Source organism: Hyaena hyaena, unplaced genomic scaffold (assembly GCF_003009895.1).
Source record: "Hyaena hyaena isolate Hyena2069 unplaced genomic scaffold, ASM300989v1 scaffold_440, whole genome shotgun sequence".
Classification (NCBI taxonomy): domain Eukaryota; kingdom Metazoa; phylum Chordata; class Mammalia; order Carnivora; family Hyaenidae; genus Hyaena; species Hyaena hyaena.
Window position 1 is genome coordinate 1,522,847 of NW_024081072.1, and position 17,217 is coordinate 1,540,063.

Below are 17,217 nucleotides of genomic sequence, written 5' to 3' on the forward strand. Positions count from 1 at the left end.
GCGTGCAGTAACTCTTCTTGGAATTATGACTATATACATTTTTTAAACCTCTGTCAGTCCTCTATCTTCACATTTATTTACCTGTTCCCATCATTTTCTAACTTGGAAATTCTCTTCCCTGGTCTTTCTTGACTTTCCCACCTTCACCCTTCTGTGAAATGGAGCATTCTCCCTTGTGTTTTCCTAGTGCTCACTTATATCATAATATTAATTGTATGATGTCATTGCATTAATACTTGTTTTCTAGTTTAATTCTACCTTTAGCCCTGGAAGATTTATGAAGTCAAGGACAGAGTTTCAGTCATCATTATTCATTGGATTCTAGACACTCAATAAGCATTATAGATGTTGACTACATCACAGTTGGATGAATACACAAATGAATGAAGGCAGCAGAGCCAAGAAGCCATATGCGTTTGGAGAAGTGGTTCGTGAGGGGGAAAAATAGTCATGAGCGAAATTGGCACAGTGGACAGGACCAGAATATAATCTACTGACCTGTCTTTCAAAAATCAGCTGTTTGCTTACCTTTAAACAGAAACTGCATTCTTCGTTGCAAAAAATAAAAGCTATCCCATTTAAGGTGAAAGGGGTTTTATAAAGGACATTAAGAGGCATCCATGTTTTCCAAGAGGATAAAGCATAAACCTAGGTGGTCAGCCAGGAACTATATTCCTTTACATGTTACGCTGTTCCACAGGGAACTGCTGCCATTGATTCCAAGCACAGGTGACTTCTATCAGGGCCTCTGAGCATGAGAGTCCCTGCCTAGACCTCTACCATTGCCACCTCTGGGAACTGAACATCCTTCTGCCCTTTGCCCCTTCACACAATTCTGCCCTCTTTACACATTCCCTCCCTAAGAGGTCTCAGGAGCATGTTTCTGACAAGCTCTCCTACAGAAGGTGCCTACCTGCGCCCCAGCTATAAGGGAGGCTGGTAAAAGTCTTCCACTGGGGAAATCAGGACTCAGGGGTAGGAAGTTGCAAAACAAACAAGTTGTGAATAAGACAAATGTCCACTATACTACTTTGACATGCCTGGGAGCTGGAGGTTACATTAAGTAGCTTTTGTAGACCTTTTTGTAGAGGGCTCTGTGGCATCCGTTAGTTTTTACTGCTGGTCTTGATAGAGCCTAAATGTCTTTGAGTTTGGAATAGACCTTTTTTTTTTTTTTTTTTTTTTACAAAGATTATTGCATCTTTTTTTTTTAAGGCTTCTAACATCTCAGTGCTTATGTTCACTCCTCTATTGCTCTTTGGAATACATACCAGTAAGTATTTTGCTCTCATTCTGTGATCTCTTAGAATGTCCTAATAACGTAATTTTTTTGTTTGATTCAGTTTGAACAAGTGTTATTGACATTTTAAAAGTGAACAAGTTGACACTGAAATTACATAAATGATGGCAAATAGCAAAAGTTCACATATGGTCATAACCCAAGCACTTGATGGCTATGTCTGTTTTCCAGAAGGGCTAGGATCTTCTTAAGAACCTAGGATCTTAAGAGAATAAAAAGACCAAAATTAAGGGCTGACATAGGAAAAGAAGGATTTGTTGGTAATTTTAGACTTCAGAGCCTCTCAAGGAGTCCTAAGGATGCCCACTTAAAAGGTGAAATTAGAAGATAAAGAAGAAAGTTCCACTAGGTTTTATTTTTTTTTAACACTACACTTTCTCTAAGCAGTTTTGTGTGTTTCAATGAGTTTCACTTAGAGTCAGTTGCATCTCATCATAGCTGTTGAAGTCGGTGGAGCTGGGTTACTCCTCAGCATGCTCATCAATAAACATTTGCTCTAAACAAACACATCATCCTCCAAATTACCTTCTCTCTCCCTATGCAGTCAATATTCCGGTAAGATCTTAAATCTGAAGAGAAATTATTCAGCCAAACTCTTCTTTTTTATTAGCTAAAGAGAATAAAGGGTAAGATGGTGGGCGGAGAGGAGGTGGTAAGGCACTCTCAAATCTCTCAGCAGAACCAGATTTTCTAATGCATTGTCTGCAAAACCACTTTTTCCTTTACAAATTTATGTCCATTGTCTCTACTTCACAGTTGCCTACTTATTGCTCTCGATAGTAATCTCGGGTCACAAGAATGTCAAGTACTGTGGCATTTTCTTAGGACTCTGGCCACTTAACCTGTGAACTACATTCCTGTTTTGGCTTGCACCCAAAATTATATGGCATTTGCCTTGCCTTTATTTCCAATTCTGTACTTTGCCACATTCTTTTGTTTCAAAAAGTAGGTATTTCCAGAGTTCTACTTCTGGTTGTTTGCCCAGCATTCTGTGCACATTGACAATCAGACATCGAACCCTTTCCATGTCTTCAACAACCACATCTACTTAGATGACCTTGAAAACTTATGCCATACCATTAGTATCTGAATATTGTTGTTCAATATTGAGGAGATATGTCCAAGCTGAATGGTTATTTCCCAGATCTAACAATTATTAGCAGGGCAAGCTATTCAACCTCTTTGGGCCTCAGTTTCTCACCTAGAATATGAAAATTGAAAAAATACACCTACCTAATAACGTTGTATGAGAATTCAAAGTACCTAATATTTGCTAATGCTTAGATAGTGACAAACATAGTTAAGTGCCATATATGTGTTTGCTAAATGAAATGAAACATTGATGTAGAAGATATAAACACATAAGTGACAAAGTGGTAGTCATGGAAGGAGAACAGGCCAGGAGAACCTCAGAAATAAATTTGTAAGGTCAAGGAGTAGAAGGGGAGACCACATAGTGAAATGTCTTCTGTACTGTATGGTAATGGATATTCTCATGCTTTCCACCCTCAGGACAGCTTAGCTCATTCTGCTTCCTCTGACTGGGTTATTACCCACCATCTTGCCCACTTGTTTGACGTAATGCAAATCCTGCTGATTCTTCAGAGGTCATTCCAACTTGCTTCCTCACTAAAGGACTTTGTGATGAGGTCACCTTCCCTGTTTTTAAAACCATTTTCATATTAAAGACTATTGCTATGTGATTACCTTTCTAAGTAATATGTAAAATTTCTTTTGGTATAAAGTCCTATCCTACATAAGTTTGTCTTCCTTGGGTGCACTGATGTCTTATCTTCCCTTTGGTTGGCATTTACTTTTCAAACAACCATCAAGTAAGTGAGTCACATTATGAATTGCTGTAAGTTATGGAGGATGGAGTGGGTGAATATGTAAAGAAAATTCGTAAGTGAGGCCACAGTCTTCCTCCCCACAGTCAGTAGGCGATATAACATAGCTGAAATAGTTAAATATGGGTGACTATGTCAGCCAATATTTCCATGTTTTCCTGACGAGTATTACTTAGTTCTTAGAAAGAAATCCTAGAGTTGATGCCTTGAGAACTTTTCTGGCTCAGAAAATTTTTCTAAAGAGGAAGCTGGGTGTGGAGAAATCAAGAGCCTATGTGAAGTCCCCACGGGAGTTAGTAACAGGTAGTGTGAGTCAGAGTGACTGGGCATCTCAGGTTGCTTCAGCTACACTGTAGCTGTTAAAAATCTCTGACCCTAGGAGCACTTGGGTGGCTCAGTCGGTTAAGCAACCAACTTCAGCTCAAGTCATGACCTCATGGTTTATGGGTTTGAGCCCCGGGTTGGGCTCTCCACTGACAGCTCAGAGCCTGGAGCCTACTTCTGATTCTGTGTCTCCCTCTCTCTGTGGCCCTCCCCCACTTATGCTCTGTCTCTCTTAAGAATAAATTAAAAAAACATTAAAAAAAATCTTTGAGCCTATTTGTTTTTACCTATGATATTTGTCTATTATCTATGGAATTAGCTGAATATCTGTGTAGTCTTATAAGCAACTGAATGGGTGTTCAATGTAACTATCATGGGTTTTTCAGTAGTAGGATTCAGCAGTGGTGATGTCGTCTACATGAAGGTCATCTGAAGTGACATTACTGATGCTGAGTGTTTGTGTGGGAGATGGTTGGTCCAGGGCAAGGATCTAGGTCTCTTGATTCTTTTTGGGGGGGAGGGGTGTTTATTATGCTATACTGGTGACTTGGTGTATATCCTAGACTAAAGATAGGCTACTTGCTGTAAAACCCAAAATTTCAGTGGCTTTATAAAATAGAAGTATTAATTCTTGCCTTTGTCCCAATCCAGTGCAAGACAACGGGCGGGGAGGAGTTCTAGTCTATTCAGTCCTCTGTGGACCCAGATACGTACCAACTAGTTTTCTTGATCCAGCTATTAAAAAGCTGATGGTCATGCCAGAGGATCTGTGGGAGCAAAGTGACCAAGTGGCGGATTTTACTTCATCTTGCATTCCTCCAGCCACATTTTACCATCAGAGCTGGAATTGTCTGGAAAGAAATGTTAACACAGCTGGGTGTATGGGAGGGAAATGGAAGTTGGTGAATAAATAAGCTGTTTCTCTTACAAATACTATTTTTTAAAGTTTCCAAAGCACAGCACCTATAAATGATCCTGTTTGATCTTAATCTTGGCAAAATCGCAGGTTATGGGAATTCTATTTGCCTATATAAGGCTTTCTTTTGTGCCGCTATCAGACATTCTTTAAACAGTTGTTAAAGCAAGCTGTGCTACAAATGATATCTTAAAAACTTGTAGCTACATGGATATAATTTGTCAGTTTTTAATCAGGATATCACAGTTCTTTCAGGAGATTCTATTAGATGATTCAACTAAAATTCTGCACTTTTTATGTGTTAACAAAAATGTGAAACTAAACATGTATCATTTGCCCATTTTTCATTGCATTTAATGATTTTAGTTCTAATTAACTATACTAATTTATTTGGCTTAAAATTTGTAAACACCAAACGTTAAAAAGTAAAACTTTGCATGCCCAAAATTATCTTGAACAATTAGGTTGATTCCTTCAAATCAATATGTCTGTTAGATCAGTGTGTTTCATATGACTTGGAAAATATAGCAGAGAATATAGAACTTTGCCTAAATACTTTGAGTGTCACAAGAATGAATCAGGACCACTATTTTAAAAAACAGAAACAAAAAACACCTCTACACCCCATACCTGAACAAAAATTCAAAGTGTTTCATGATATTATCGTATACATACATGAGAAATTCACAATTTCCACGTTAACTCTTTATGGAATTAATATTTTAAAAATTTGATAAGTAACTCAGGAAATCATGTTGCTTTTAGGAAAAGAGTTGATTTTAAATGACAAAGTGATGGGGCGCCTGAGTGGCTTAGTCGGTTAAGCGACCGACTTTCGCTTAGGTCATGATCTCGCGGTTCGTGGGTTCGAGCCCCGCGTCGGGCTCTGTTTCATTCTGTGATTCCCTCTCTCTCTGACCCTCCCCTGCTCACGCTGTCTGTCTGTCTCTCTCTCTCTCCTAAAAATAAATAAAACATTAAAAAAAATTTTTTTAAATGACAAAGTGACTTTGGAAGCAGAATATGGAATAATTTAGAGCTTATTAAAAGGATAATACATTATTTAAAGAACAGAAAAATTGTACTGGATTTTATAGAGGAGAAATATATTTAAAAATATAGTAAAAATATATGTATACAGTTAACATACAAAGTTTAGTTTTACTAGTACTCCAGTAAAAGTGATTTTCATTAAAACTCCATGTAGTTAGAATTTTTCTTAGAATATCAAAGAAAATTAGAAAATAGGATATTTGTATATAGGTTTTGTATTAAAGGAACACTAAGATGTTCTTAAAATTTTAAAAGAAATGAAAATGATGCTTATAAAATCCCCTACAATCAAATTTAGCATTACAGAAACATATTGGGCTTGGTTACTTCAAAACCAACATTGTATTTGGGTTAAAAAAATGTTAATTCCCCTTAGTGAACAAAAGTTCTTTTGAATATAATATTGCTCCTATTTTTATGTTAGAGGCCAAAATATTAATTCTTTATTAAAAGCACTATTCAGAAAATTAAGAGCATGAGCTAAATGTTTGAGTGAGTGTCTTTTAACCAACAGAGCACTATCATTACCCACCTCTGAGGTATTTTTCTCACTGAAACCCTCTGCCAACCAAGGAAAGCCCATTAATCTACTTCACAGACCCAACAATATTGTTCTTTTTGAATCAATGAGGCAGAGCTACATTACCTGTGTTAGTAGTTAAATATGGATTTAGGCTAAGTAGCCTATTTATCTGTGTTCTCATTCAGCCATTTTGTGTTATGGCATTTAAAAAAACCGTAAAAAAACAAATTCACATACTGAATAAAATACAAATAATAAAAAATAACTTCTGTGGGGCACCTGGGTGGCTCACCCATTAAGCATCTGACTCTTGATTTTGGTTCAGGTCATGATCTCAGGCTGTGAGCTTTGCACTGGGTGTGGAGCCTGCTTGAGATTCTCTCTCCCTCCACCATTCCTCAGCTCACACAAACTGACTCTGTCAAAAGAAAAGAAAGGCCACAAACAGCAGTCTATTAAACAACCTCCCATACCTGAAAGTTATTTTTAAAATATTTACAGCTCTCATAGTGGTTCCATAGGTATAAATAATCAACATTTGATCTTATATTCTCTTCTAAAGAAGATGAAGATTTAGTTTACCAATACTTACCCCATCCATCTCTTTCTTTTCTAAATATAAATTTTTAGATCCTTGTCCTCAGTCTGTTGGTTTACTAAGCATACTTAATATGCATAAACTTGAACTTCTTGTCCCAGAAAGCCTAGGCAATTTCTCTCCTATAGTATAGATGAGGATATTAAATACTTCCATTCTTTCTCCCACCTTTCATCAATGATCAGCATCTATTAGCCATAGCTTTATCTATCCACTATCAAATCAATGTTTTAGATTCTTTTCTTTTTAGATAATAGAGTTGAAAGCCATTATCTACCTTATGATTGTGGAAATACTGCTCCCTAGAAAGCAAGTTGGTATGCCATGATGAGATACTCTTTTCTGCTTTCTTTTATGTTTGTCTAATATCAAAAGCCCTATGAACTCTCTGGAGACTATTTCAAAGATCAAGTTCCATTGGATTTTCTTTTCTCACATTCCATCAGTTGATCAGAACTATGCCATATAGTTTAGTTTGGTTAACATTGGGTAAAGGTAAATTCTCACTTTATTTGTTTTTGTTAAATTATAGATTTCCACATTGGGTAACTGTTGAGTAGAATCCTTTGCACCTTCCCTTGAGAATCCCTAATGTTGCTCCTAGCTTACTGACTTCTGTTCTATCTTTCTAGACCAGCTGTGTAGGCATCTTCTGGAGATTTTTTTTCCACATCCTTATATCCCCTGTTTTTTTTCTTCCTCAAAAAGGATATAAGAAGTAAGCTCACATTTTTATATATTGAAATTTTTTTATTGTGACCTTACATTTGATAGTTTGTATTCATACTAAAACTGAAGCTTACGATTTTCTCTCAGAACTTTTAGAGCATGAAGTGTTGCTTATTTAAAAATAGATGCCAATTTTATTCACATGTATGTGCTTTGTTTTGTCATAGAAGAAATGTTTGAATCTTTTGTCTCATTTTCTGAAACTGTATAGGATTGAGTGTAGAACTGGTTTGTTTTACATTCTTTAGGCCCCTTCAATGTGAAGATCTGTGTCTTTACCAGTGGACAATATTTTTCTACTTCTTAAATTTTGTAATCTTTTATCTTCTATTTTGTCTATTCTCTCTGTCTGAAATACCTCTTAATTGGATGGTGAGCCTCTCTGGTTGATCCTATGCCTCTTTTAATTTACAACAGGTTTTTCTGATTCCCTGGTGGCTTCCATTTTTGGGTAGCATCTTTATGTTCCTGAGGAACATTAAATTGGTTATTTAGTTTTCTTCTATTCCCTGAGTTAATGTTTGTTTGCTTCTTCAGGGTTCAGAAGTTTTGTTTGTTTTTGTTGTTGTTTTGCTGTTTGGTCTTGATCATTCACTTTTCTGTTGGTATTTTTTATATGGCTGGTTTCTATTGATATTTTATAATGACAGGATTGGATTAATTTGGGGCAGCTCCTGTGTTTCCTCTTCTATTGTGTAAGTTTGTTTACACATAGTAAGCCTCCCTCTAAACCAAGAGATTGATGAGTGCTCTGTGAGGAGCTGAGGTGGTCAAATTTGAGGTTTCACTTAGGGATAAGTAGGTAATAGGCAATCAACTGGTTGGAAATGTAGTGGCATTATTTTTTTTTCTGACTGGAATTTAATATGGGGATTATCTCCTATTTGCTTCTCATTGGCCACTTTTTTTTTTATTTGAGAGAGAGCGAACATGAGCAGTGGGAGGGGCAGAGAGGGAGACCAAAAATCCTATGCAGATTCTGCCCTGTCAGCACAGAGCCCCAATAAGGCATCCATCTCATGAACCCAACTTGTGAGAACAGGTCTGGGCCTAAATCAAGAAGCCAGTGCTCGGGGCACCTGGGTAGCTCAGTTGGTTGAGTGTCTGACTTCAGCTCAGGTCATGATCTCACGGTTCGTGGGTTTGAGCCCCACATCGGGCTCTGTGCTGGCAGCTCACAGCCTGGAGCCTGCTTTGGATTCTGTGTCTCCTTCTCTCTGTCCCTCCCCCACGCACTCTCTGTCTCTCTCTCTCTCTCAGAATAAGATAAAGACATAAAAAAATTTAAAGAAAAAAAAAGAATCCAGTGCTCAACTGACTGAGCTACCCCGGCGCCCCCTCTTGGTCACTTCTAAACTTGGATTTACACTACAGAGTGCATATGGAAACTTACAGCATTCTGCACACTCTTTGTTCCTGAGGAAGATTCTTATATTTGATTCTTGTTTCCATGATTGAGTCAGAGTAGTGTAGAAGAACCCTAGTACGACCACCAAACAAGGAACAGCAAAACAAGAAAAAATTCTTTGGTGTTATCTTCTAATAGTTTAAGCAAACCACTTCTAATAGGGAGGTATGGGATACAAATTTTCCTCATTCTCAATTCATTTGTTCTTGGTGAAGATCTATTTGTACTTAAGTCTAGGAGGGAGTAAAGTATGTAACCCAGAACTGAGGGAATTAGTTCATCTCCTTTCCCTGCTGCATGATTCTTTCTAGAGTAAGCAAGTACCTATCCATATGGAAATATTTAATAGCTTATAATATACAAATATCAATTCTAGATGGAATAAACTAATAAGCAAAAAGCAAAATCTAAAGACTGTTAATCAAAAAGAATCATTTTATGGTCTCAGTTATAATAGAATTCTTAAAAAACACACCCCAAATCACAAACCATAAGAGAAAATATTGCAATATTCAATGACAGTAAAATACAAATCTTCTGTAGTTGTGACAAAATATAAATTACAATAAGAAATGGTGAAGCAATTTCTGTTATTAAACTAAAGATTGTAATAGATACTATATAAAGAATTTCTATCAGTAGTAGGAACAAAAGAAGTCCTGAACAGAAACTCTTGAAAATTTACCAAAGGAGATAAGTATAAAAATGTTTGTCTCACTTGTGTTTTAGTAGTAAAAAAAAAAAAAAAAAACTCGGGAAGTGACATAAATGTCGATCAGAATTAGAATGTTACACAGATGTTAATATAAATCAACTAGTGCTACACATGTTTATATGGATAAATCTCACAAATATCTTTCACTAAAAGCCAAATGCAGAAGAATATATATTACATATTCAAACACCTTTGTAAAACATTCAAGACATGCATAAAGTTATGTGTGTGTATTTCTTTTTTTGCTTTATTAAGTGTACAGGTATGAACACCAAATGAGAAAGAGGCTGGTAAGGAGAAGGGATCAGCATGTATGCAGCATCCTCTTCAAGTATGTATGAAATACCTGTCTTAGGCTAGGTTTTTATTTTACCATCTAAATGTATTTTAATTAATGAAAAAATAAAGAATCTGATCTGGATTACATCATCTGAGCTTCTGCATCCAAATGAACCACGGGTCAACCCTAGCTCTTTTGACAGAAAAAGCATTTTTACTTTGTCGGTTGAAAGAGAAAGAGCACTTGCATACACAGGCAGATACTATTGCTGGTGCTTGCCAGTTGAAAACTAGACCTTAAAATTTGCCATTGGGAAATGTACAATATCTGAGACTTAACCTTATCGCTCAGACCAAAAAAAAAAAAAATGGAAATTAATACACTAGTGTGTGTGTTTGAAATTTGTCACTTGCTTATTTTGTGACCCTTCCTCTAGTGGAAGTGTGTTAACTCCCTTTGAGCTCAGTGAGGTGTCCATGTCCAAAAATATTCTTCCCAACTAGATGACACATTATGTTCCCAAAGTATAAATCCCTGATAGTTTTTCCTTCTTTAAACTTGTATGCCTACATTGTTCAAATAAAATCATTTTAATAATTTTAAAAGTATTTGACAAGTATTTCAGATTATACATGATTCTCTTTATATTAATTTCATTTTTCTTAATGGTCAGTGACAACCTAGACTAAAAGAAATTTTAACACAGCACTACATCATAACTACTAATTTTTCACATGTTTCTATGAAGAGCTTATTAATGTTCTCAGATCCTACCCTGAATCCCTGAATTCTAATCTCTAGGGGGCATATCTTGGAAATAGGTACTTGAGAAAATCTCCCTAGATGGTTCTAAATATTAGCCAAATCTGTGGGGGTGGGGTGGGGTGGGGAAGGCTATATGACTTGCATCACCACTCATATTCTGACTTTTGGTTATTACTTTATATTTCCTGTTTGCTCAAATATTGATTTTTATGTTGGTTATCTAATTTATTTACATTGCTTGATTGCAAGGTATGTCATTTTGTACATTGATTTGCTTTACCATGCCATGTGAGCAGAAGATGAATTGAGTTTTGTGAGGCATCATAAAACAACTCATCAGGACTCTATATCTACAGTTTTAAGCATTGTGTTCTTTCACAACCCACGACCAGCGATCAGCATTTACTATTTTTATTTTCCTAGTAAAATACTTTTATTATTTAAGAAACTGAAGCAGGGTCTAGTTAAGTGCAGCTGAACCAGATGGAGCACGGATATTTAGACCAAAGAACATAAGAAATTATTATAGTTCCTCAAAGCAAATTTCCTACCTGTGACCAGGGCAGCAAGAAGATTGGGGGCATTAACTGGTGGTAGTTCTTGATGAAACAAACCTGTAAAGTGACAGGACAGATCCTAAACCCTTCTCTTTGTTAAATACTGGCTATGGACTAATTTTATTCACGTATTTTCCAAATCCCACTTAATTTGTTTCTATTTCTTAGCTCTTCTGCTCTTCACTGTTAATGAATTCTGTATTTTTATTACCTACTCTGTAAAATAATAGGGCTTGATTTTTGCCCTAGTTTGTTTTCTAAAGCTTCAAGGACCGTTCCTGCATGTAAACGTCCTGGATAATTGTGCACGTTTGTGTCCACTTTAGTCATGCTGTAATGATCTTATAGATACCAATACCGCCTTTTCAAACATTTTATGTAGAGAAGAAACTTGTTTAGGGATGGAAGCTACTGCATCTCTTTGGCTATTTTAATTTTCTCTTCTGTGGATCTTTCTAAGTCATGTGTATCCTCATTAACACACTCAACTAATAGGTACACTGAGTCTTTTGTGTAAGCCTTCTTCTTTGGGTTTATTTATAATGATCACTATTCATGCATTTATAAACATTTTATATTTATATGTTCAATCTATTTAATCAAGAAAGTAGCTGGCTGTGACTTTTGCCCACTAGAAACTCTCAATAGAAGACTACTATCCTTTAAAAATATTAATGTTTATTTTTGAGAGAGAGAGAGACAGACAGACAGAGTACTAATTGGGGAGGGGCAGAGACAGAGGGAGACCCAGAATCTGAAAGCATGTTTCAGGCTCTGAGCTGTCAGCCCAGAGACTGACATGGGGCTCAAATTTACAAACTGTGAAATCACGACCAGAGTTGAAGCCGATGCTCAACCGACTGAGCCACCCAGGTACCCGGAAGACTACCATCTTCTAAAAACTTCTTTCTTGACTAGGAAAAGAACCATTCATTCATTTTTCATTCAACACGTGTCTTTTGAGTGTCTGCCATGTGTTAGGTCATGATTCTAGGTGTGGTGATGATGAGATCAATGAGGAAAACAATGTCCTCCTTGTACTTATATTCTGTTTGTGCAGGAGAGACAAAAATAAAATTGGACACAGTGATAGGTACTGATATACTCAAAGGAGAAAAAGTAAAGCAGACAGGATGTGAAATGTTGGAGGGAGATTGAGATTTTTGGTCAGTGTCAAAGAAAATTTCAGAGAGTGGGCTTCTGAATGAAGGGCCTACAGCCATTGAGGGGACTGACCTGAGGAGAGTATTTCAGGCAAAGCAAAGAGCGGGTGCAAAGACCCTAAAATGGGAGCATGCTGGTTTGAGTGATAGTGAGGGAGAGTATGGTTTGAGCACAGAGAAGAATAAGGAGTGAAGAGGTAAGGTGGGAGAGAGGTCATGGGAAGTCAGGTCACACAGACCTTCCATGTAACAAAAAATTTTGTCTTCTACATTGATAGGGGAGATCATCGAATAATTTTGAGAAAATATAGTTTAATGTATTTTTAGAAGCATTAGCTTAACAGTCACATCTAGACAAGGATCCAGGGAGTCCAAGAAAATAGCAAGAAAAATAGACTATTAATCCAGTGAGAGATGATGATGGCTTGTCCAAAGGGACAAGCAGTGGAGTGGTAAGAAAGAATTAGGATGTGAGTATATTTAGAAGGCAGAACTGAGTAGACTTTTTGAGAAAAAGAGGTTTTAAAAGAATTATCATGTCTTTTTGCCAAACCAACTAGGAATCAAAGATATTAACTGAGATAGGGATGATTATAGAATCTATTGCTTTAGGAAATTTTAGCAGTGACTGTATTCAAACCATAGCATAACTGTAATGTAGTGAGTAGTCTTTTATTTTTTTATTTTTTTTGAGAGAAAAATAGTGAGCAGGGGAGGGGCAGAGAGAGAGGGAAACACAGAATCTGAAGCAGGCTCCAGGCTCCCAGCTGTCAGCATAGAGCCCAACACTAGGCCTGAACTCATGAACCCTGAGATCATGGCCAAAGCCAAAGCCTGAGCCACCCAGATACCCTATAGTGAGAAACTGAGAGTAGAATTGTATTCTGCAGATGCTTGTTGGAATTCACTGCCAGTTAGAATGTGGGTCTAAGCAAAATCCTCATAAGGTAAATTAAATTACAAGCCCACTCTTTAGAGTATCAAGTCAGTTCCTGGAAATGACCTGGAGATTCTTGCCATATCTGTTTATTTCCAACTGCTGGGATGTGAGAAGACTTTCCTTAGTCATTCCGTAGCTTCCCAGGAAAGGGACCCTCAGGGAATCTTTGATGTCTTGAAGGCTCTTTGTGAATCCTGCTGAGCTGCCCACCCCCCACCCCTCTACAGGGAGGCCTTGTGCTGGCTGCAGAGATCTAGGCTTTCAAGGAGGGTCTGCTCTCTTGTTACAGATTCTTACACTATCCAAGAATTTCTTATAAATGTTCTATTGCTGACACTGGCCACAGTGGTCAGCAACCTGAAGGCTATGTTGACAGCCATTAGCTTTATTAGTTCATGGCCATAGCCAGTATAACCCCACATTGAGTGGCATTCTGGCCCTTTCTGCATTAAGACAACAGAACTTCATACACCAATGTTTTACTTCCTCAGAAGAATATATTTTATATCTCCTTCAAGACTTTTCCTATTAATATGCAAATATTAATCCTTAAGTATTTGGCTTCACAAATATAAAGTAGCTCTGGGTAAGTGCAGGAAAGAAGCACATTTTAAGAATCTGGGTCTGCCAGATGGAAACTGAATGCTGAAGAGCAGTTCAGTAGGAAAGGAATTGCGTTGTTCCAGCTGTGCAGGCAGTGGCATGAGTGGTAGACTCTTATGGGATCACAGCTGAGCTAAATGAACTCCAGTCATTTTCAGTTTATTACAGGTCTCGAGTCCAAATCTCAGAAAACACGTAATTCATTGGGTCCATTGGATGAGTCAGTCTTTACGCCCACATGTTGGGCATGTGACTGACCTTTGCCCGTCAAAAGGTACTTAATAAATTGGTGGAATAAAGAGGAATAAAGACTGAAAAAAAATCTCACAGGTGTCTACCACAAGGGATATATTGCATCAGAGAAGAAAAGGATAATTGTTAAACATATTACTGAGGGCTCTTTGAGGAAAAATAAAGAATCACCTAGTGAAGGAGAAATGTTAGAGCTCTATCTTGGACTAGAATGAATTTCAGAGGAAATGGAGTAAAGTTTACAAATTTTTAGAAAAATCAGATTTGAGAAAGGCATCCAACATGAAGGAAAAAATCAAAGAAAAGCCAGAAGAAACAGAACTGACAGAATTCATTATTTTAAAAATGAATAGGATTAGATTTATCAAAGAACCAGAATAATGAGAAGGTATACTGTAAAGTCGGGAAATTTATATTATACTCAGCAGTCAAAGAGTTAATATTTCTAATAGCTTCTACAAAGCAATATGAGAAAGGTGAACACCCCAATAGAAATATGAGCAAAGAACTTTAACTGACATTTTACAAAGAAGAAATGTAAATGGCCAAAGTTATATGTGAAAATATATTCCATCTCCCTAGCATTCAAGGAAAGAAAATGAAAATAACAATGAGATGTCATTTTCACCTACTAAATTGTCAATGATTTTAAAAATACTATACCAAGTATTTAGGTGAGTACAGTGAATGGGAAGTGCCCCTGGTAATGGAGAGAGGATATTTGAACTGATTGTAAGGACATATCTTTTTAAATTGAGATTTTAATAATCTTGTTTTGTTGTCGAAAGTAAAAGAAACCAACTTTGGTATGCTGAAGTAAAATAAATCCTTGTTGGAAGCTATTCATGGTATCTCATGGAATTGAAGATGGTGCTGAACAGACAAGCCTTGGTAATAGCAGGAATCTAGAAGCTCTAAGAAACAGATGGAACAGAAATCTTGACCATGGAAAGAATTAAGGCAGCTTTCAGGATCTCTTCTCTCTAGAACACTGTCAGTGTCACTCTGCCCTGCTATATAGCAAGGCCCCTTGATAAGATTCCAGGATGGTTGTTTCCAGACTATGCTAGAGGACTTGACACTAGAGCCTTGTCATGTGTGAAGTGTAGTTCTAGAGAATTGTGTTGTCTGGCATGTCAGTTTTTAAAGATACTTTTAATGTTTATTTTTGAGAGAGAGAAAGAGACAGAGCTTGAGTAGGGGAGAGGGAGATACAGAATCTGAAGCCGACTCCAGGCTCTAAGCTGTCAGCACAGAGCCAGAGGCTGGGCTAGAACTCAACAAGCCCTGAAATCATGACTGGAGCCAAAGACGGATCCTTAACTGACTGAGCCACCCAGATACCCTTGGCATGTCACTTTTATGTGAACCAAACTAGAGATAGGGAAGAGGAAGAAATAAGTGAGAATGATCAGTGGTACTGCCACTGATAAATCTTAACTCCATCTGAGAACCAACCAATCTGTGTTTATTTGGTGCTTATAGTATATGTTAAGAATTATGGTAGGCACTAGAAATTAACATACTCATATTATGTATAATTGTTAGTCTTTAAGAAAAATTGCCTCTTGATATCTTGCTGGCTCAGTTCATTAGATGTCTTCATGCCTGCATTTTGGTATCGTGTTTTTGTGGTGGTTCTGCATGATTTAACTTGCAATTCATAGACAATATATCATATATGCTTTACACTCTACAGATCATGTTTGTAGTATATTTTTAAGAAAATTACTGGAGTTTTATCTTTGCTTGCATATGTTAGGAAAATTTCAAGTTCAGTCAGTAGACTTTGAAATTCCTATTTATAAAAACATGTGTGAATTACAAATAATTCTCTAATAAAGGCAGCCACTCGAGAGGTCAATTTTTTTTAATGTTTATTTTCAGGGAGAGAGTGAGCCTGAGTGGGGGAGGGCTGGAGAAAGAGGGAGAGATAGAATCCCAAGCAGACTTCATGGTGTCAGCAGAGATCCTCATTCAGGGTTCAATCTTCTGAACTAAGAGATCATGATCTGAGCCAAAATCAAGTCATACTTATCCAACTGAGCCACTCAGGCACCCAAAGAGGTCAGTTTTTAGGCAACATATATTATTAGTCAACTCTAAGTTAATTATTTAAATATCTGTAGGTAGTAAACCTATATTTTTTAATATTTTATATTTCAAAATCTTTATTAATGAAAGCAGCCCAAATCAATTTTTAATGAGACATAACAGAGCAATATTAGAAGAGTGATATGTTAACATATAAAGGAAAAATTATATATAAATACAAAGCACAATAATTAAAATCATGGACCCTGTCATATAATAGCTGGATGACCAAAGGTAAATTATAAGCCCTCTGGGTCTAACTTTCACTGTGTAAAATATGGAGATACTAATAGTTTATACCTCATAGTTTTGTGTGATGGTAAGTGAGCTAATATGTATCAGGAGTTAGCAAAGTAACCAGCAAAAACTTTAGTCAGTATTCACATTATTAAATATCAGGTATATTGGAACAGTGATACACATGATAAGTAGGAAGTACAGAGCACATGTATACCCCTAGGTTAATTTGCGATCAACTCATTGTTCAAATAGCTGGATTAATATGATGGTTCAGAAACTTGAAACATGACCTACAGAAAGTTAGAGTATTGAACTGAAAGAAAGTGAACATAACACTGATTTAAAAAAAAATATTGAAGAATTTTTTACATTTTTAGGCAAAGTTCAGGTTCTGAGAAAAATTGAAAAAAAAGAAGGCACAGAGATTTCCCATGTACTCTGGCCTCCACACATACATAACTTCCTTCATTATCAACACTTCCACCAGATGGTACATTTGTTAAAATTGATGAAACTACACTGAGCCATCATAATCCCTCTAGCCCCTAGTTTATCTCCTCTGCTCTTGTTTACTCTGTGGGTTTGGACAAATGTACAATGACATGTTTCCATACCTCTAGTTGTTAAGAAGTGCTAGTTGGCATTGTGAATGGTTAAAAAGTTGTCTAAAATTGGTTGTAGGCCATATTATCCACATGTCCCTTCTAGTCTTTGAAGTGTTGATTTGCAGCATGAGTAGACTTTGCAGTGACCATTATGGATAGAGTCTTAAAGATAAGCTATTAAAAAGACAAGAATTTACTAATTCAACTTTTATTTACCTAAAGATAGCTGTTATTTTCCAAAACTATTGCAAAGTAAAGAATAGCAGTCAGACTGAGAAAGGGGAGAGGAAAACCTTCTGAACAGA